General features: G+C 44.3%; 2 long non-coding RNA genes across 3 annotated transcripts in view; one reads left to right on the top strand and one right to left on the bottom strand.

The window, feature by feature from the left end:
- LOC139172860 (uncharacterized) overlaps positions 1-21220 on the top strand; it is a 40432-nt gene that overhangs the window by 6163 nt on the left and 13049 nt on the right. The window contains exon 3 of one of the 2 annotated variants that reach the window (XR_011559943.1): positions 4597-4645. The exons of the other annotated variant lie outside the window; for it this stretch is intronic. This is a non-coding gene — a long non-coding RNA (uncharacterized lncRNA). The remainder of the gene's footprint in view (positions 1-4596; positions 4646-21220) is intronic. 2 annotated transcript variants of the gene reach the window in all.
- On the bottom strand, positions 3050-5631 carry LOC139172861 (uncharacterized). Its single transcript, XR_011559944.1, has 4 exons — positions 5317-5631; positions 4568-4620; positions 3285-3395; positions 3050-3189 (listed from the first exon to the last, which is right to left on the bottom strand). It is a non-coding gene; the product is annotated as an uncharacterized lncRNA (long non-coding RNA).

Raw genomic sequence — 21220 nt, 5'->3', positions numbered from 1 at the left:
AAATGTCAATCCTGAGAAGCAACCAACTATACTTATTTACTTACCAATAACAACAGGATGCCAGGAAAATCTCACTCAAAGTTTTTGGGCAGCTGGGGTGGGGGAGGGGTGTCCAAAGTGCCCTCTGTGTCTCTTGAAAAAGTCCCTTCAGTTCCACCAGACTTACTCTGAGGTTTGTATGTGAGGACTAAAAGGGTCGGGGGGCCTTAGATTCCTAAATTTCTCTGCCTTATTTTTTGGATGCTGGAGGGAGAAGATTTCCATCAATATTTGCTTAATTCCTAAAGAGTCTTATATGTAATTATAACATGTCTGTTTAGAGATGTATTGGTCTGGCATCCTAGCAACATGGCCTACCCAGCGTGTCTGGGCTTCCATCAGCAGGGTGAGAATTGATGTCAGGCCTGCTCTGGAGAGGACTTCAATGTCAGGCACCTTATCCTGCCATCGGATCCTCAGAAGCTGCAAATGCTGCGATAATGGTGCCCACACATGTCTGCCCAACATGTGGCAGAACATTTCGTGCCTGTATAGGCCTTACCAGCCACCTACGGACACATCTGTACAGCCCACAACCCATTAGATGTCAGAGTCTTCTTTGAACACGATGGACAAACATCATAATAAGTCACTACATTCTACAACATCCACTGTAATTTTATCTAAATATTTATTAAATGGAGTTTATAGAGTATGTAGTAATACTGATAGTTTTGCGTCTAACAATAGTAAGTTTTTTCTTCTTTTGGAACTTTATTTTACAAAATTAGGGATGATTGTAGTACAATAAAATTTAATAGTTTCAAATGTGGCCTCCCCTTCTAATTTTGAGCGATTCTTCCATCTCTTATAGAGAAGATTCTTCTGGATATTATTTTATCTTGGTCAATTAAAGAAATAAAGTTTTGAATTTAAACAGAGATCAGGAAATGAGTGCATTTGTCATGGATGGTCTGAGAAAGTCCGTTCTCACCTCCTCAGTTGGTGCATGAACTCCTTCATCATCTCCTCTTTCTCTTCCATAAAAGCAATTTTCTCAAATCTTAGGCTGTCGATTTTCAGCTGAAGTTCCATTCGCTCATTCACCATTGCCCCTATGATGGTTGCCATTCTGTAATTATGAAGACCAGAGAGAAATTAGCCCTCTATTTTTTTTCTTTGATCACCAAGCATAAGAACGGAGCTGGACCAGCAGGGAAGGTAGGTAAGAAGGACCCCACCAGCCAGGCACTGAAGCTGCTGCAGGAAAGGGGGGGGGAGAGAGAGATCTGATCTGTCTCTCTCTTTCATATACACAAATCCCTCACTCACTCCCCACCCCCAAGGCATTCACATGAGCTTTCCAGCTCCATTCTCCACTGTGCAAGCAGCGCAAGAGGTCTGTTGACTATGGTAAAAAAAAAAACACCGTAATTCAGACCTTCCAATTTCTCATGAAAAGGAAGAAAATTCACAAAGTTGGAAGGTCTCAACTATTTCTTTTACTGCAGTCCCACAGACTTCTGTTGTTCCCCTGCGTATGCAACAGATTATTATTATTATTATTATTATTATTATTATTATTATTATTTATTAGATTTGTATGCCGCCCCTCTCTGAATACTCGGAGTGGCTCACAACAAGGAAACAGTACAAATCCAATAATTAAAAACAATTTAAAACCCCTTAATATAAAAAACAGTCATACATCTCAGACAAACCATACATAAAACGGAAACGGCCCAGGGGAATCAATTTCCCCATGCCTGACGGCAGAGGTGGGTTTTAAGGAGTTTGCGAAAGGCAAGGAGGGTGGGGGCAATCCTAATCTCCGGGGGGAGTTGATTCCAGAGAGTCAGGGCCACCACAGAGAAGGCTCTTCCCATGGGCCCTGCCAGACGACATTGTTTCGTCGACGGGACCTGGAGAAGCAGAACTCTGTGGGACCTAACCAGTCGCTGGGATTTGTGTGGATGCCTTGTGGGTGGGGGGGATGAGGGACCTCTGTGTGTGTGTGTGAGAGAGAGAGCACATTGCTGCTAGCCTTGGATATCTTTGAAAGGTTGGATCGGATCACTGTGTCTGTCTGTCTCTCTCTCTCTCACACACACACACACACTGTCCTTTGGAATCACAGCAGTGGTCGGATTCAAATAATTAACAACCAGTTCTCTGCTCTAATGATCATCTGGGTAGGTGTGGCTCGGTGGTCATGTGACTGAGCAGTCGTGGCTAACTCAAATGTCACTCATGTTGATGGTCGCTTCCCCTTAGCTGTTACAATGTAATAAGGGTGAACAGGAGAGGCAGTTTCTGTAGGCAGGGCAATGAAGATTAGGCTAGGAATACCACCATAATGTTTCCTTACAGGATTAGCCCTGCAAAGTGGAAAAAAGAAAAGGAGATTTCTTCCAACAACGGGTTCTACAGACTTCTTAGAAACTTAACAAACAGTTCTCCCGAATAGGTGCGAACTGGCTGAATCCCACCACTGGATTGCAGCACAGACACACATCCCAGGATTGCAAGGCTGAAGCCTTCCGATGGGAAGGCTTTTGGGAACCAAAGGAACAATCAGTAGGAAAATTGGGGGAGGGGGATTTTCCTCTGCAATTCTGAGCAGGGAAGGAGGAGGTTTCCCCCGAAGGAACGGAAGAGCATTGCACTGGGGGGCTCCATAGATAATACCGGTATTGAATTGCAGGTCTTGTTCCAATGAGGGGTGGCATGAAGGCGGCTCAGTGGCCAGGGAAGAATGGGTTTGGGGTGCAAAGGAGGGATGATCTCCCCCTACCTCCTCCACCTCGCTGCAGGACCACCATGGAGCTCAGGGCAGTGTGCTGGGGCCCCGGCAGGGCAGTAGCTGGGGAGCTGCTCCAGAGATCTGGCCTGAGTTGACTGGCCCTCACTGGCTCAGCTGATCCTTGGGCCACAATTAAGGGGCGGAGCGTCCATGAGGTGACTAGAGGATGGGAAGGGCTGCCTCCAGTGCTGGCCACACCCACCCTTTTACTTATACTATCCCTCCCCCCAAAAATCAGGTTAGGACTTATTTTCGGAGTAGGTCGTATTTTCAGGGAAACATGTATTTCTCACCTGTCCCATTGTTCCTGCAATGCTTGGTTCTTCCCGAGGAGCTCCTGGTTCTCCTCAGCTTGCTGCAGAACTTTGCAGTGGAGATTACAGTTTTGATGTGCCAAAACATTGATTCTGTAAAATAGAGAGACGAGGGAAATTAGCCCCCTAAGAATTGAATATGAAGTCCTGGAAGGGAAACTCAGGGTTGTTGTCTTAAAATTTCTCACTTCCTCTGCTTCTCCTCCACCTGCCTGCAGAGTTCTGCGTTTCTCTCTGCAAGGTGAGCATTTTCCCTCAGGAGCTCCTCATTCAGGGAGAACAACTTGTCCTTTGTGTTACTATAAATAGGAAGACCAGAGAGAAATTTGACCCTTAATTTTTTTTTACTTTATCAAACTTTTTTTCAATGGAAAATATTAAAAATACCTTAATTTCTGTTTGTGGGTGGGTGCGTGTATAAATTCAGTGTTGTTATTTCTACTAAATGCTTTCACCATTTATTGGGTCTTTTAGAAAGGCTCAGTAAAAGGGGAAATGGGTCCATTTTGATGGACTTTAGAAACACCTCCAGGATAGTCTTAAGGCATTTGATTAGCTACTTAAATATTAAGTTTTAATATGCTTATAAGGTTACTTATAAGAGTTGGATTACTTAAGTAATGGTTTTTACTTCCGTATTTAGCAAAGAAAGTCAATACACCCTTATTAAAATGCCAGGTTTTGGAAATTTAAAAAACCAGACCAAGATAAATCAGTTCAGAGTTCTTCCTCCTTTAACATAACATATAAGATGCACAATTCAAGTCGGAAAACAAACTGAAATCTTTGAAAGAGAAAAACTCATGTTAAATAATAACCATGAAACATGGGAAAATCAATTAAAGTCACTCTGCTCAAGCTCCTGTCAAGTCCAACTCTTGAGTAGGAGTCTTCTGACATTTCTTCAGTTGCCTCTTACAGCCAAAGCCTTAGTCTCCAATTCTTATAAACCACCAAAATCACCATGACGCTCACAGTGAAGCTTCCATCCTTCCGAGGTGGGTAAAACGAGGACCTGGATTACGGGGGCAATATGCTGGCTCTGTTAAAAAGTGCTATTGCTAACATGTTGTAAGCCGCCCTGAGTCTTAAGGAGAAGGGCAGCATAAAAATCGAATAAATAAATAAATAAAATCGAATAAATAAATGATTAGCAGCCGAATGGATGAACTCAGGAGTTTTAACAAAGGATTCTTTTAAAAGTGGCATCTCTATGCAGCCACATTACTGTAAGTATTGTATTCTTATTTTTCCTACTAAAAGATTTCAGTTTTTCAATTGAATTGTATAACTTACATGTTATAATAAAGGTTGGGGGTGGGGGATAAAGAGATTTATCTTTTCCTGATTTGTCTTACATGTTTTCTCATCAATTACCAGATTGGTTTGCAAGAAAGGCTAAACTCTCTGAAACTCCATCGCTAAAGTTCAATTTATATTGTTTTGACACAATAGACAGTCCCAGACTTACATTGCAGTTTTGTCCCTTGTTCTCCCCAGCGATCCTTCCTGTGATGTTGCAGTCTAGAAAAGTCAAAATACATAACAGGTGAGGAATATACCCTCTATCTCTCCACTCACACTGGGCTTCTGCACATCTTTTAACTGATTAACAGAGTTGGAAGGGACTTTGTAGGTCATCTAGTCCAACCCCCTCACCCAAGTTGGAGACCCAACACCATTTCTGACAAATGGCAGTACAAAACTGCCAAAGCTTCCTGTGATGAAGCTCTCACAATGTCTGAAAGCAAGCTGTTCCATTGGTTGATTGTTCCCACTCTAAGAAAATTAAACCTTATTTCTCGGTTAAATCTCTCCTTCATTGCTTTCCATCCATTATTCATTTTCTGGCCTTCAAGTGCTTTGGAAAACAGGTTGACCCCCTCCTCTCTGTGGCAGCCCCTCAAACATTGGAATATTGCTATCATGTCACCCCTGGTCCTTCTCTTCACAAGACTAGTTGAGAATGTGCCCCATTCCTCTAACCCTTTACAGCATGTTTAGCCTCCAGTCCTCTCATCATCTTGGTTGCTCTTCAAAGAATGTGTGTGAGAGGCAGGATCAATCTGCTCCTTGCAAGAAGCATTGCTAACAGAGCATAGATCCACTAAAAGTGGAACCTATTTCCTTTCTAAAGTCAGACCAGTAATGCATGAAACCCCTCTGTGATACTTAGAAATGGGCCCTCAAAACATTCCTCAGAAGATTTAGATTGCTTACCTGAGGGAGCTGTTTGGGGGTGGATTGCTGAAGGAGACGCCTTTGCTATATTGTTGGCAATTCAGAGACACAGGAAGTATTGCGCTGAAAAGCAATTGAGATCCTAAGGAGGTTGGGCCTCCGCACAGGATGGGAGGGAGGGTAGGCATTTTGGTGCACTTATGCATGCCACTTAAAGACCTTTTGGGAATGGGGTGAGATTAACAATAGACAGTGTAAGAGTAAAGTCTTGGCAGTTTGAGGAAGAAACCACAGAGTCAGGTAGAGCATTCCAGGCATTCCCCACTCTGTTACTGAAGTTGTATATTTTGCAATCAAGTTTGACTCTGTTTATCATAAGTCTGTATCTATAATGTGCTTGTATATTGTTGTGGTTGAAGCTGAAGTAGTCATTGACAGATTGGACATTGTAGCAGATAATTTTATGTACTACACTTAGGTCGGACCAAGGACGATGAAGTTCTAAGGTTTCTAATCCCAAAATTTGAAGTCTGGCAGCATAAGGTATTCTGTTGTGAGCAGAGGAGTGGAGGACTCGTGAAATATCTCTGGATCATTCAATTGTATTAATGTCCGATATGCAGGTTCCAGCAGTTGAGCTGTATTCAAGAACTGATCTAGCAAAAGTTTTGTATGCCCTAGTTTGTAGTTCAATATTACCGGAGAAGAAGCTAGACAAGATTAGGTTAACAACTTTTAATGTCTTTTTTGCAATGCTGTTAAATTGAGCTTATCCTTGTTCTCCCCTCTGTCTCTTAATGGAGCCTCAGTTCCCAGAGAAAGACAATCATCCAACAAGGAGCAGGGCTTATTTACAGATGTTATGAGGGTGAAAGAACCAAAAAAGGAAGAAGACTTATTTGGCACATCCATTATCTGGACGTGCCAAATAAGCCTTTATCTTTGGTTGTTTGGGAGCCGTTGCTGCCATGTTGCAGTTATGGTTTCCTCCTGACTGTGTTTCCAATTTATGCCTCCTTTTGAATGTTCTTTTCAAGGCCCTTTTTACTTTTGCTGTTAGCTTTTGTTTCTGCATCCTTAGGTGGTTTAAGTGATTTCAAAACATACTCCCATAGGCATAGTTCCCTCTAAGCTGAGCAGTGAGCAATCGCTCACTTAAAAATCATCATCAACTCAGTTTTCCAAACCTGCCCAGAAGCCGAGAGGGAAGGAGAGAGAGAGGAAGAGAGAGAAACAGATAGAAAAAAGAGAGGAAGGAAAAGAGAAAGAAAAAGAATGGGAGTAAGGAAGAGAGAAAGAAAATCAAAATCTAGTTTGAAACTAGCTCAACTATTTAAGTGGCATTTTGATATTGATAGAGTTGCCCTATTATGAGCTCACTGTTATAGACACACAGTACAGTATTTTATTTTGAAATTCTCGGGGTGGGTTTTTTGTTTGTTTGTTTGTTTATTTATTTATTTACTTACCTTACTTACTTACTTACTTACTTACTTACTTACTTACTTACTTACTTACTTATTTATTTAATATTTCTGTGCCGTCCAGTCCCGAAGGGACTGCCACTCAGACACTATACTTTTCCGCTCAACCCAAAAAAAAATTAGAGGGAACATTGGTCGCTGTACTTATTTTGTTCCAATTCATTTGGTGCGGAATAGCACTTCGAATCTCCACAGCTGTGGCCTTCCATATCTTTGATTTTTTTTTATTGTGTGTGTGTGTGTGTGTATACAGGTTTTTTTAAAAAAACAAACAAACAATTTCACTCTGACTTTGGGAGGGAGGGAACAATTCCATTTTTAAAAAATATTTTTTTTTTAATTGGTTTTGCACATAAAGTTACATAAACAAACATAAAACAGTGCACAGCATAGTTCCCTCTAAGCTGAGCAGTGAGCAATCGCTCACTTAAAAATCATCATCAACTCAGAGTTTTCCAAACCTGCCCAGAAGCCGAGAGGGAAAGAGTGAGAGGGAAGGAGAGAGAGAGGAAGAGAGGAAGAGAGAGAAACAGATAGAAAAAAGAGAGGAAGGAAAAGAGAAAGAAAAAGAATGGGAGTAAGGAAGAGAGAAAGAAAATCAAAATCTAGTTTGAAACTAGCTCAACTATTTAAGTGGCATTTTGATATTGATAGAGTTGCCCTATTATGAGCTCACTGTTATAGACACACAGTACAGTATTTTATTTTGAAATTCTCTGAGGCAAAACAGGGTGGGTCTTTTATTTGTTTGTTTGTTTATTTGTTTGTTTGTTTATTTATTTAATATTTTTGTGCCGCCCAGTCCCGAAGGGACTGCCGCTCAGACACTATTTATTTATTATTTATTTATTATTTGGATTTGTATGCCGCCCCTCTCCGAAGACTCGGCCCCCCCCCAAAAAAAAAATTAGAGGGAACACTGCCCATAGGACCCACAACTCACAATGTGAAACCCAATTCCTATGTCTAAAAACCTAAAATTGCTACTTCTAATAAAAGAAAACTACTTTGATTAGTTTATAAATAACATTAGATAAAAAATGAAGTATTTTGCAACCATATAAAAGTAACTCCACAAGGGGGATAAGGAACTCGAAGTCAATGAAGTAGTGGAAGTGATGTGCTGGTGCCTGGAGGCTGTTAGGGTCTGGATGGGTGTCAACAGACTCAAACTCAACCCTGATAAGAGGGAGTGGCTGTGGGTCTTGCCTCCCAGGGACAATTCCATCTGTCCGTCCATTACCCTGGGAGGGGGGGAATTATTGACCCCCTCAGAGAGGGTCCGCAACTTGGGCATCCTCCTCGATCCACAGCTCACATTATAGAACCATCTTTCAGCTGTGGCGAGGGGGGCGTTTGCCCAGGTTCGCCTGGTGCACCAGTTGCGGCCCTATTTGGACAGGGACTCACTGCTCACAGTCACTCATGCCCTCATCACCTCGAGGTTCGACTACTGTAATTATTATTATTATTATTTATTGGATTTGTATGCCGCCCCTCTCCGCAGACTCTCTCTACATGGGGCTACCTCTGAAGAGTGTTCGGAAACTTCAGATCGTGCAGAATGCAGCTGCGAGAGCAATCATGGACTTCCCCAGGTATGCCCATGTTACACCAACACTCTGCAGTCTGCATTGGTTGCCGATCAGTTTCCGGTCACAATTCAAAGTGTTGGTTATGACCTATAAAGCCCTTCATGGCATCAGACCAGAATATCTCCAGGACCACCTTCTGCCGCCCAAATCCCAGCGATGATTGTTTTTATGTTAAGGGTTTTAAACTTTTTTTAAAAAAATTGGATTTGTACTGGGTTTTTTCTTGTTGTGAGCTGCTCCGAGTCCTCGGAGAGGGGCGGCATACAAATCTAAATCTTAATAATAATAATAATAATAATAATAATAATAATAATAATAACAACAACAACAACAACAACAACAACAACAACTCACTAAGCCTCCTGTACAGGTATTACATACCTCAGTCTGTCCTGTTACCGTCTGAGTTATTTCAGGAAGTTTCTGTTCTGGTACCACTGGGGGGAAAATAGACTTCTTTAAACAGTCAAACTTATTGGCCACAATGAAAGACGTCAATTTTTATAAGAACAGCTATACCTGGATTCTTTATTTTCAAATATTAGGTGCCAACTGATATTTCTGGCATCTAAACTTTTCACACTTGCCTGGAAGTTCAGACTAAAAGGAGCCAGGGTGGCACAGCAGGTAGAATGCTGTACTGCATGCCACTGAATCTGAAGGTCAGTGGTTCAAATCTCATCACCAGCTCAAGGTTGACTCAGCCTTCCATCCTTCCGAGGTAGGTAAAATGAGGACCCAGATTGTGGGGGCAATATGCTGGCTCTGTTAAAAAGTGCTATTGCTAACATGTTGTAAGCCGCCCTGAGTCTAAGGAGAAGGGCGGCATAAAAATCAAATAAATAAATAAATAAATATAAATAAATAAATATTGAACAAAAGGAGGTTTCTTTTGATATTCCTCTATCTGTCCTGAAACCAGCATTTAATAGAAAAAAAATCTAGCTGCAGTGTCTGCTGGCCTGATTTGTCTTTTTTTCCTTTTTAACCTCACTTTTTAGAGCCTGACAGGTGGGAGTAAACAGTCTGCTAAGTGTTTTAAATTATTTTAGTCCTCCAAATAAAGTTATTTACACCTCAAATAATTCTTGTTTTGTCCCAGAACAGAATTAGAGGGGAGAAAGGGGCGTGCATAAGTGCACTAGTGTGCCATCCATCCCCTGTCCAATTGTCTCTCCTTTATCTCCTTTATCTTTTCTTCCTTCCATATATCTTCTCCTCTGTTTTTATATCTTTTCTTCTATCCTTTTCTTTATATATATTACTACTTGTCTATTCTCTTCAATGTGTATTGTGTATTGGACAAAAGAAATAAATAAAATAAAGACTTATTTGTGGCAAGTTCATTTGCAATATTAAGATGCACTGAGGTTCAACCAGCTCCAACTTGGAGACTGGACTAATTATGAAATGAAATATCCATTTTAAAAAATGCTTAACAAACAATGTAAACCATTCTGGTATGTAAGCATATAAATAATATACACCCAGGATGGCTAGGCAGTCAAGATGTAGTAAAAAGTAAGGAATGTGGGGATTGCACACCTATTTCTGATCAATCTAAAATGCTATCATATCATACCCTGATGGGGGAATTATTGACCTCCTCAGAGAGGGTCTGCAACTTGGGCGTCCTCCTCAACCCACAGCTCACATTAGAGAACCATCTTTCAGCTGTGGCGAGGGGGGCATTTGCCCAGGTTCGCCTGGTGCACCAGTTGCGGCCCTATCTGGACCGGGACTCACTGCTCACAGTCACTCATGCCCTCATCACCTCGAGACTCGACTACTGTAATGCTCTCTACATGGGGCTACATTTGAAGAGTGTTCGGAAACATCAGATCGTGCAGAATGCAGCTGCGAGAGCAGTCATGGGCTTCCCCAGGTATGCCCATGTTACACCAACACTCCGCAGTTTGCATTGGTTGCCAATCAGTTTCCAGTCACAATTCAAAGTGTTGGTTATGACCTATAAAGCCCTTCATGGCATCAGACCAGAATATCTACGGGACCACCTTCTGCCACACAAATCCCAGTGACCAGTTAGGTCCCACAGAGTTGGCCTTCTCTGGGTCCTGTCGATGAAACAATGTCATCTGGCAGGACCCAGGGAAGAGTCTTCTCTGTGGCGGTCCTGACCCTCTGGAATCAACTTCCCCTGGAGATTAGGATTGCCCCCCTCCTTGCCTTTCGCAAACTCCTCAAAACCCACCTCTCTCGCCAGGTGTGGTGAAATTGATTCTCCTGGGCCACTTCCGCTTTGTGTATGGTCTGTATGAGATGCATGATTGTTTCTATATTAAGGGTTTTAAAGTGTTTTTAGGTACAGTGTTCCCTCGATTATCGCGGGGATGCGTTCCAAGACCGCCCGTGAAAGTCGAATTTCCGCGAAGTAGAGATGCGGAAATAAATACACTATTTTTGGCTATGAACAGTGTCACAAGCCATCCCTTAACACTATAAACCCCTAAATAGCAATTTCCCATTCCCTTAGCAACCATTTAGATTATTACTCACCATGTTTATTTATTAAAGTTTATTAAAAAAAATATTTATTAAAGGCAGACGAAAGTTTGGCGATGACATATGATGTCATCAGGTGGTGAAATAATGTGGTATAGGGAAAAAACCCACGAAGTATTTTTTAATTAATATTTTTGAAAAACCGTGGTATAGACTTTTCGCGAAGTTCGAACCTGCGAAAATCGAGAGAACACTGTATTGGATTTGTACTGTTTTTGTTGTGAGCCGCTCCGAGTCTGCGGAGAGGGGCGGCATACAAATCTAATAAATAAATTAAATAAATAAATAAATAAATTGTGGTCTATTGCTACTGAAATAAACTATAAAATGCACGCAATTTTAATACAATTGTATCTCTGAATTTTGCAACCTACCATTTCAGTGGGCCTTATTAATCCTCTCTTCAACTGTTTTGTTACCGGGGGTTAAATACTATTCTACTATTCTATCTGCTAAAGTGAAGGAAATCTTATTTTAAGGATTTTAATTGGTTTTAATTGTTTTTAATTGTTGTACACAGCCCAGAGTTCGCAAGGAGCTGGGCAGCTTAGAAATCTAATAAATGAAATGAAATGAAGGATTATAATGTCTCTTCTTTTAAATTTTATCCTACCTCTATTTGAGGACCTGATTTTCATTCGTCTTATAAAATTGCCTGCCATCATATAAAAATTGTCTGCCTTCAGAGCTCAGCACTGAGGATTAGCTCCTTGGATGATCCAGTGCAGCCCAGGACACCTTCTATGACAGGGGCTATGGTGTCCCAATCTTTGATCCAGCTGTGGAGATATGCCAGGGGTGGCCCTTTGGCAGCTCTGGACCTTTCAGTAGGAAGGGGTTGAAAACCAAAAGAGATCCCGGGAAGTCTCAGGCAAAGTCTATGGAATAAAAAAAGAAAATGGGGGAGGTGAAAGTCAGAGCAATACCCCAAAGCATTTTATTTATTTCTCTAAGTTTTGTCTAATTTCCTGCAGAAACTCAAATCAAATAACATATAAAGCCTAAGTATTAAAACTAAGTCAGAGGCTTTGAAAGTTGCCTTGGATTGTCACCCTGATTTGAAATTTTATTAAGCTTTGATTACATTGCGTAAAGGCTGCGAATTGTATTTGTGATTTTGATGAGGCTGTGAAACATATATAAACTGAGCAAATCAATAGCCACAACTTTGACAAAGGTAGGAGGCTTAAAAGGTTTTATTTTCCCCACCCAGATCAGTTACAAGCTGACTTATGGCTGTATGTTTAGTAATGCTTCAAAGTTATAACGGCCTCAAATAAAGTGGCTTACAACCTGTACTCACATTTAGGACCGTCACAACAACCCTGAGTCACCTGATCACAATTTGTGACCTTTTTTGCCAATTTCAGGCATTGGGGAGACTGGAGTTGCTCAATCACAGCCTGATTCGCTTAATAACCATGTGATTTGATTAATGGCGGTGGTGATTCACTTAACAACCTTGTGGGTGTTGATCCTTTGATAGCTGTAATGAAATTTCATTTTATTTTATTTTTTTAAAAAGCAATCTTTATTAAATATACAGTATATTAAAAGCAAACGTAGAAAAAAAGAAAGGAACATATATAATGAAGAAAATTAAACAGAACCAAACAGAAAAACAGTACAAACAATAAAGAAAAAAATACATTTTCCTTGGTGTAATGTAAATGGTAAGCATCATAAAAAGGATACTAAAGAAACAATTTAAAGCGTTTTCAGTACATAGAGTTTGTTCATAGTAATTTAGTCAATATATAAGTACGGTAAGTGTATAAAATATGTTATTATTTGTTTCTTCATAATACAATTTACATTTTCCCCTCCATTTTCTCTGTGAGTGAATCATATGTAATCCATAATCATACTAATCTCCTTGAATTTATAACGTTACAATCCAAATGTTCCACATATATAACAAATTGGTCAGCCATATTTGTTGACACCTATGTTGCAACTTGTTGTTTTAAATGTTAAAGGTTTCAATCCATTTTGGTTTTATTTATTATGGAAATTTAATCTTAATGTATGCCATTAGTCTACATTTAAAGTGACAATAAAGTTTCTGTTATTTATTCTGTTATTCTAATTCTAATTCTAATCTTTGATAATCTCAAGATGGCTGCCTGGAAATGTAGTCATGGCAACTGGGTTTATTTTTTTACTAGGTGAGAGTTTTTGCTGTTTCTTTGGTCTGATTCACTTGAACGGGAATTCTGGGTAGGTTGGAATGTACCAACTCCTGAAATCCCGAGGGGTCATTCTTGAACTTCCTGGGTTGGGGGAGAAGCTGATGAGAGAGCAGCCCACAAAATTGTGTGTGTATGTGTGTGTGTTTTGTGTCTGAGGCCTCCATTGAAGGAAGGAGCCTCTGCTTTGGCACAAATGGACCCCTTCCCTCCTCTCTCCAACCATCCATCTTCCCTGTGCAAAATGTGGGTCTCCTGCCCCCTCCAAGCCCCCATCACAGTCAATGCAGGGATCTCTTTCCTTTGGGTATCCCTTCCCACTGGATCCCATGGTGGCCAGGAAAGACCAGAGGCTCCTGGTGATCCCCAGGAGGGGATCCCAGAGAAAAGGGGGCCGGAAGGACTTCAGAGCCCCTCCAGGGCAACCGTGAAGGAGGGGACCAAGAGAGAATCTCTCGGCTTCTCTCATTCTGCAGCTGGTGGGATACAGGGAAGGTCTGAAGGTCCAGAGATGGTTCTCCTATTCCACCCTCTCTGTGCCTCACTTTCCCCATGGCTCTCACAAGGTCAGGGAAAGGTTGGTTAGGATTCCTTAGTAGACTGCCAGGTGAATTCGTAAATTTTACCTTTTCTGATTTTTTAATTTTTTTAAACTTTTTCTAAAGTTATAATTTTTAATTCACTGGATTTTATTTAAAAGAAAAAACTGGACAGCCATTTGTCTGAAACAGGTTCTCCTGGTTGAGGAAGGGGTTGGACTAGAAGACCTCCAGGGTCCCTTCCAGATCTATTCTGATTCAAAATACCCTCATAAAATCTTCCCTCATTTTATTTATTTTGATTTTGGGTGCAAAGACATGGAAGGACACAGCGGGCAGTTGGTGGGTAACTTTCTCTCTGCTACACTTCAACTTTTAAAGTTTTAAAGCTTTATTTCATTTTATTTATTTTGATTTTGTGGGTTGCAAGACTGCCACTGAGTAACGGAAAAAAAAAGGGGGTTGCTGACAAAGCTTTCTGTTCCTGTCCAAAAGATTTCCAGTGTGGCCTGGTCTCCTTCTTGTCCTGGTGGGGAAGCCTCCCTGCCGGGACCAAAGCTATTAACTGTATCCAGAGTGAGGGAGACTGCTGTTCCTACCTGTCCAAAAGATTTCCAGTGTGGCCTGGTGTCTTCCTTGTCCTGGGGGCCAAGCCGAGATCTACTATTAACTAAAACACTTTTCCTTTTTATCTTTTTCTCTAAATATAACAGCAAATTCAGATGCTCAGTGAAACCATTAACACAATACCAAATAATATGCATTAACGTATCATTGTATTTTAGAAAATATGTTTTGAGCAGCTCCTGTCTACACTTCCAGTGAAAGGGGAAAATTACTTGCATAGTTCTGGTTCGTGCAGAATTCTGTTACTGTAGAAGGGATACATCAGTATCTTTCTTTCTGTGCATTTCCTTTTCCTCTCTATTAATTAATTAATTAATTTATTTATTTTTAATTTGGACTTGTATGCCGCCCCTCTCTGAGGACTTGGGGCGGCTCACAGCAATCTAAATTAAAGCCACATAGAGCTCTGTCATATATCTTTTGGGTCTACCCCTGGGCCAATTTCTTTCTTTGCATTTCCTTTTTCTGTCAAATCTAAAGCTGTTAGTGCTCTCTCTAAATTTAATTTGGTGTCCCCCCTGGGCCAATTTCTTTCTCTGCATTTCCTTTTTCTATCTAATCTAAAGCCGCTAGTGCTCTCTCTAAATTTAATTTGAGATCAACCACAGGGCAGTTATTCTGGGAGCAGAAGTCCTTTAAAGTAATTAAAAGGGGCAGGTCAGTCTTGCATTGCTGCTATTGAGTCTGACCTCTGGGTCAACGATAGACTTTTCCTACGTTCAGATTGGTTTGGAAAAGTTACTGTAGAAGGGATACACCAGGGCTTTCCATTAATTTTAAGGAGGCCGATCAGTCTTGCACTGCTGCTACTGACCTCTGGCACTCGTACTTTTGGGTCCACCACAGGGCCACTTTCTTTCAATTTCTTTCTCTGCATTTTCTTTTTTTCTATATAAAAAAAGCCACTAGAGCTCTATGTCAATTTATTTTTGGGTAAAACAAGGTGCCAATTCCTATCTCTGCATCTCCTTCTTCTATCTAATCTGAAGCCTCTAGTACTCTCTGAAATTTTGGGTCAAACACGGGGCCTGTATCTGTGATTTTAATGTTTTTCTGCCTAATAAAAGGCTCTACTGCTGTCTGGGCATTTAATTTTTACAGGGCATTTATTTCTCTAATTCTAGGTCCACCTGAACACCGCACCTTCTTCTGTTCCTAGGACCAGTGTCACTGCACCACGAAAAAGTTTAAGTTTAAGATTAAGTTTAATCAGATTTGTATGCCGCCCCTCTCCGCAGACTCGGGGCGGCTCACAGCAATAACAATACAATGTAAAACAAATCTAATATTTAAGTTAATTTAAAAAACACCACAAATTAAAACCAATCATACATACTAGCGTACCATGCATAAATTTTATAAGCCATGGGGGAGGGAACATGTCCGTGCTGCTGCTGGTGGTGGTGATGATGGAGCTGGTGCTGCAGGGGCAGGAAGAGAGCGTGTAACATCTGTGCCTCCTACCCATTCCTCTGGTGCAAGCAGGTGTCTGGGTTTGATGCAAGAAGAAGTTGGAGATGACATGGTATGCAGCACTACCTTTTCCTTGTTATTGCCTTCTACACACTCCACCACATCTGCGTGTTCAGTGCCCTTGTCATCACCCCCCTCCAAAGCAGCAAAGCCGTCTCACCGAGCAGCAGTGGAGTCTTTAATGCTGTTCGTTGACACTTGCAACTGTGATGCCATGGGCTGTCCACCTGCCCAATCCACAGTTGCAGACCTTGGGCTTCCGGATAGCCAGTAGCTTTTGCTGGAGAAAGAGGAGGTGTCTATGGCATCATCGGGGAAGACCACGATGGATGATGATGAGACCCAGATCCCCGCTCCTGCAGCTTACTGCAATGTTGAGTCTGAGAGGGAGGCTAGAGGGGAGGAGTCGGTGGAAGCAGATGATGAGGTGCTAGATCCCACGTGGACCAAAGGCCGGCAGAGTTCAGGGGAGGAAGAGGCTGTGGTAGTCCCACAGCCCCAGGCAGCCAGCAGAAGCCGAGGGAGAAGGCTGCAAACCCTCAGCGCTCAGTCTGCTGGTACTACTGCCCACCATGTCTAGGAGCCGAGCATGCCACATGTGTCACAAAGAATCTCACCAGCGTGGCATTTTTTCAAGAAGTTAACAGAAGACAAGAAAAGGGTCGTTTGCAAGCTCTGCCACCAGTCCCTGAAGCGAGGGAGAGGTCTTAATAATCTCAGCACCAGCTGCATGACCAGGCACCTGATTTCAAAACATGACCTTCGGTTTAGACAATACCTTAAAAGTATTCAAATGCCTGGGTCTTCCTCTTCTGATATGGCTGCCTCAGCCCCTGCCAATGCCTCCCCAACAACAAGGCCACCTGTCTCTCCCCAAAGGGACAATGTGGGATCACCACCAACACCGGCAGCAGCGGCACCAGCACCAGTGGCACCAGCACCAGCACCACCATCGCCAAGCATGTCTACACCATCCCAGGGAAGCATTCAGCTGTCCATCCCTCAAACTTTTGAGAGAAAGCATAGATTTGGCCCATCCCACACATGAGCCCTGGCCCTGGATGCCAGCATTTCAGAGCTGCTGGCATTTGAAATGCTACACTACTGCCTGGTGGAGAAAACAAGTTTCAGGAAATTTGTAAAATTGGCTATCGCACAATACTCCATTCCCAGCCGCTATTACTTTTCACGCAAGGCCATCCCTGCCCTGCACCAACATGTAGTGGAGAAAGTTCAATGTGCACTGCAAAATTTATTTATTTATTTATTGGATTTGCATGCCACCCCTCTCCGTAGACTCGGGGCAGCTAACAACAATGATAAAAACAGCATGTGACAATCCAATAATAAAACAACTAAAAACCCTTATTATAAAACCAAACATACACACAAACATACCATGCATAACTTGAAATGGCCTAGGGAGAAGGGATATCTCAACTCCCCCATGCCTGGCGGTATAAATGAGTCGAGTAGTTTATGAAAGACAGGGAGGGTGGGGGCAATTCTAATCTCCGGGGGGAGTTGGTTCCAGAGGGCCGGGGCCACCACAGAGAAGGCTCTTCCCCTGGGGCTCACCAAATGACATTGTTTAGTCGACAGGACCTGGAGAAGGCCAACTCTGTGGGACCTGATCGGTCGCTGGGATTCGTGCGGTAGCAGGCAGTTCCAGAGGTAATCTGGTCCAATGTCATATAGGGCTTTAAAGATCATGACCAACACTTGGAATTGTGACCGCAATGCAAGCCACGGAGTGTTGAGGAAATGTGGGCGAATCTTGGAAGCCCCACGATGGCTCTCCGGCTACGTTCTGCACGATCTAAAGTTTCCGAACACTTTTCAGAGGTAGCCCCATGTAGAGAGTTTTGCAGTAATCGAACCTCGAGGTGATGAGGACATGAGTGACTGTGAGCAATGACTCCCTGTCCAAATAGGGCCGCAACTGGTGCACCAGGTGAACCTGGGCAAACACCCTCCTCACCACAGCCAAAAGATGATGTTCCAATGTCAGCTGTGGATCAAGGAGGATGCCCAAGTTGCGAACCCTCTCTGAGGGGGTCAGTAGTTCCCCCCCAGGGTAATGGACGGACAGATGGAATTGTCCTTGGGAGGCAAGACCCACAGCCACTCCGTCTTATCAGGGTTGAGTTTGAGTTTGTTGACACCCATCCAGGCCCCAAAAGCCTCCAGGCACTGGCACATCACGTCCACTGCTGGGTTGACTGGACATGGGATAGAGATGTATAACTGGGTATCATCGGCATATTGATGATACCTCACCCCATGCCCTTGGATAATCTCACCCAGCGGTTTCATGTAGATATTGAATAGCAGGGGGGAGAGGACCGACCCCTGAGGCACCCCATAAGGGAGTGACCTAGAGGTCGACCTCTGACTCCCCACTAGCACCGACTGCGACCGACCGGAAAGGTAGGAGGAGAACCACTGAAGAACAGTGCCTCCCACTCCCAACCCCTCCAGCCAGTGCAGAAGGATACCATGGTCGATGGTATCAAAAACCGCTGAGAGGGTCAAGAAGCACCAGGACAGAAGACAAGCCCCTGTCCCGGGCCCGCCAGAGATCATCCATCAACGCGACCAAAGCAATTTCCGTGCTGTAGCCGGGGCTGAATCCAGACTGCTGAAGACCTAGATAATCGGCTTCTTCCAAGGACCGCTGGAGTTGGAGCGCCACCACCTTCTCAACAACCTTCCCCATAAAGGGAAGGTTGGAGACTGGACGGTAATTATTAAACACAGCTGGGTCCAGGGAAGGCTTCTTGAGGAGTGGGCGCACAAGTGCCTCCTTATAAAGGGCTGGAAAGGACCCCCTCCCCAGGAGGCGTTGACAATCTCCTGGGCCCAGCTCTGTGTCACCTCTCGGCTGGCCGAAACCAACCAAGAGGGGCACGGATCCAGTAGACAGGTGGCGGACCTCGCAGCTCCAATGGCCTTGTCCACTTCATCAGGTGTCACTAAGTCAAACTCCTCCCAGACTGATGGACAAAGACGTTTAGCCCCAGTCACCTCGACTGACTCATTGTCAGCCGATACTGCTATGCAATTGGAGTCGAGATCAGCCCGGATCTGAGCGACTTTATCAGCGAAAAATGAGTTAAATGCCTCGGCACTACCCTGCAAGGGCTCCCCAACTCCCCCCTGATTTAGAAGGGAGTGGGTCACTCTAAACAGAGCGGCCGGGTGGGATTCCGCTGATGCAATCAAGGCGGCATGATACGCGCATCTTGCCGCCTTGAGCGCCACTTTGTTGGTCTTAATAAAAGCTCTTACAAGTGTTCGGTCGGATTCAGACTTACTCTTCCTCCATCGCTTCTGTAGACATCTCTTCTGGCATTTCAACCCCTAGAGCTCCTTGTTGAACCATGGAGCTCTACGGGGTCTAGTGCCACAGAGAGGTCGCAATGGCGTAATTTGGTCGAGGGCCTCTGCTGCAGCCTTGTTCCATGCCTCAGCAAGAGACTCTGCCGAGCTGTGGACGAGTGAATCTGGTAAGCGCCCTCTGAAAGCCCTCAGGGTCCATCAGGCATCTGGGGCAGAACCTCCTAATCGGTTACGCCTCCCTGCGGGGGAGGATTGGAGCCAGGAAATCAAGCCGCAGTAGAAAATGGTCTGACCATGACAAAGGCAATGCTTCTAAGCCCCTTAGTCTGAGACCGTTATTCAATTGCTCCGAGAGGAATATCATGTCGGGTGTGTGTCCACCCTTGTGAGTTGGACCCTGAACTACTTGAGTCAGATCCATGGCTGTCATGGTGGCCATGAACTCCTGTGCTAATCCAGAGTAACCGCCGAGTGACGGCAGATTGAAGTCCCCCAGGACAATGAGTCCGGGGAACTCCACCGCCAGTCCGGCCACCTCCTTGAGCAGCACAGGCAGGGCTGTTGACACGCAGCTGGGAGGCAGGTACGTGAGTAACAAGCCCACCTGAACCCCTGAATCCAACTTCACAAGGAGTGACTCACAACCCGCAATCTCAGGGGCAACGAGTCTACGCAGGCGAAGCTTCTCCCTGGCTCCAATGGCCACTCCCCCCCTTCCCTGGGGTCGAGGCTGATGCCATATCTGAAACCCGTCTGGGCATAATTCCAAGAGAGGAACTCCTCCCTCTGGGCCCAGCCAGGTTTCAGTCACACATGCCAGATCGGCCTCCTCATCCAGGATTAAATCCCAGATAAGGAGAGCTTTGTTTACTACCGATCTGGCATTGAGCAGCAGCAGCTTGAGCCCAGGGCGTGGATTACACTCATCACTAGGACCCCGGGTTGAGGTCACGGAACCGGAACAAGGGATCACTATTAAGCAGCGATCTCTTTTTCCTCCAGAACGGCTAGCCGTGTGACTCCCGCCATATCTACCTCTCCCCAGCAGGACCAGAAAATGCTGTCAGTTCCTGCATCAACCTTGCCACTGACGGGGACCAGTAAACATGGCCAGGGCCAGTACATCTCTCTCACTGCCCACTGGGTGAATGTAGTGGCGGCTGGGAATGAGGCGGAAAGCAATTCAGCGCATATCCTTCCACCACCCAGGATTGCTGGACATCAGTTGGTGCCTGCTGTTTCCTCCTGCTCCTACTCTGCTTCCCCGTCTTCACCCTCCACATCCAGTAAGTGCAGCCCAGCAACCTCCTACTTCAGAACGGCCGTGGGGAAATGGCAGCAGGCGGTGCTGAAACTCATCTGCTTGGGCAAGAGACCACACACCACCCAGGAGTTATGGACCAGCATCCAGGGGCAAACAGATGAGTGGTTGCTGCTGCTGAACCTGAAGCCGGGAAAGGTGGTGTGTGACAACGGGCGGAACCTTGTGGCAGCCTTGGGCCGAGCGGGGTTGACGCACATCCCTTGCCTGGCGCATGTGCTCAACCTGGTGGTGCAGAAGTTCCTGGCGAATTATCCGGGCATGTCGGCACTGCTGAATAAAGTGTGTGCTGCTCGCCTATCTTCCCTGCAGAGGAACTTTGGCCTTCCCACCCACCACCTCATCTGCGATTTACGTACCAGGTGGAATTCCACGCTGCATATGCTTGAAATGGTGTGTGAGCAACAGCAGGCAATAGTGGATTGCCAGTTTCATAACCCCCAGTCAAGTAGAAGTGCAGACCCACAGCACTTTACCCCCAATGAGTGGGCCTCCATGAGGGACATTTGTTCCGTGCTGCAGTACTTCCAGTATGTCACTGATATGGTCAGTGCTGACAATTCCGTCATCAGTGCTACCATCCCCATGCTTTTGCCTACTGGAAAAAACCCTTCAGGCCATGCCGCAGGATGAGCCACAGGAGGAAACAGAGCAGCAGGAGGAACAGGAGGAGCAGGAGGAGGAAGGCCCATTTTCCCAGGCATCAAGGGAGCAAATCTGTGTCTTGCAGGGTGGGGGGCTGTGCCGACATCAGCCAGGTACTCTGCTCTCCAGCCAGCATAGAGTTTTGGGGCAGGAGGAGAAGGAGGAGGAGGACTTGCAGCAGGGTGGCCCCCAGTGCAGCTCACGG

The sequence above is a fragment of the Erythrolamprus reginae genome, chromosome 10, assembly GCF_031021105.1.
Source record: "Erythrolamprus reginae isolate rEryReg1 chromosome 10, rEryReg1.hap1, whole genome shotgun sequence".
In the NCBI taxonomy this organism is placed as follows: domain Eukaryota; kingdom Metazoa; phylum Chordata; class Lepidosauria; order Squamata; family Dipsadidae; genus Erythrolamprus; species Erythrolamprus reginae.
The sequence above is the reverse complement of the archived record's forward strand: the minus strand, read 5'-3'. Positions and strand labels throughout refer to the sequence as shown.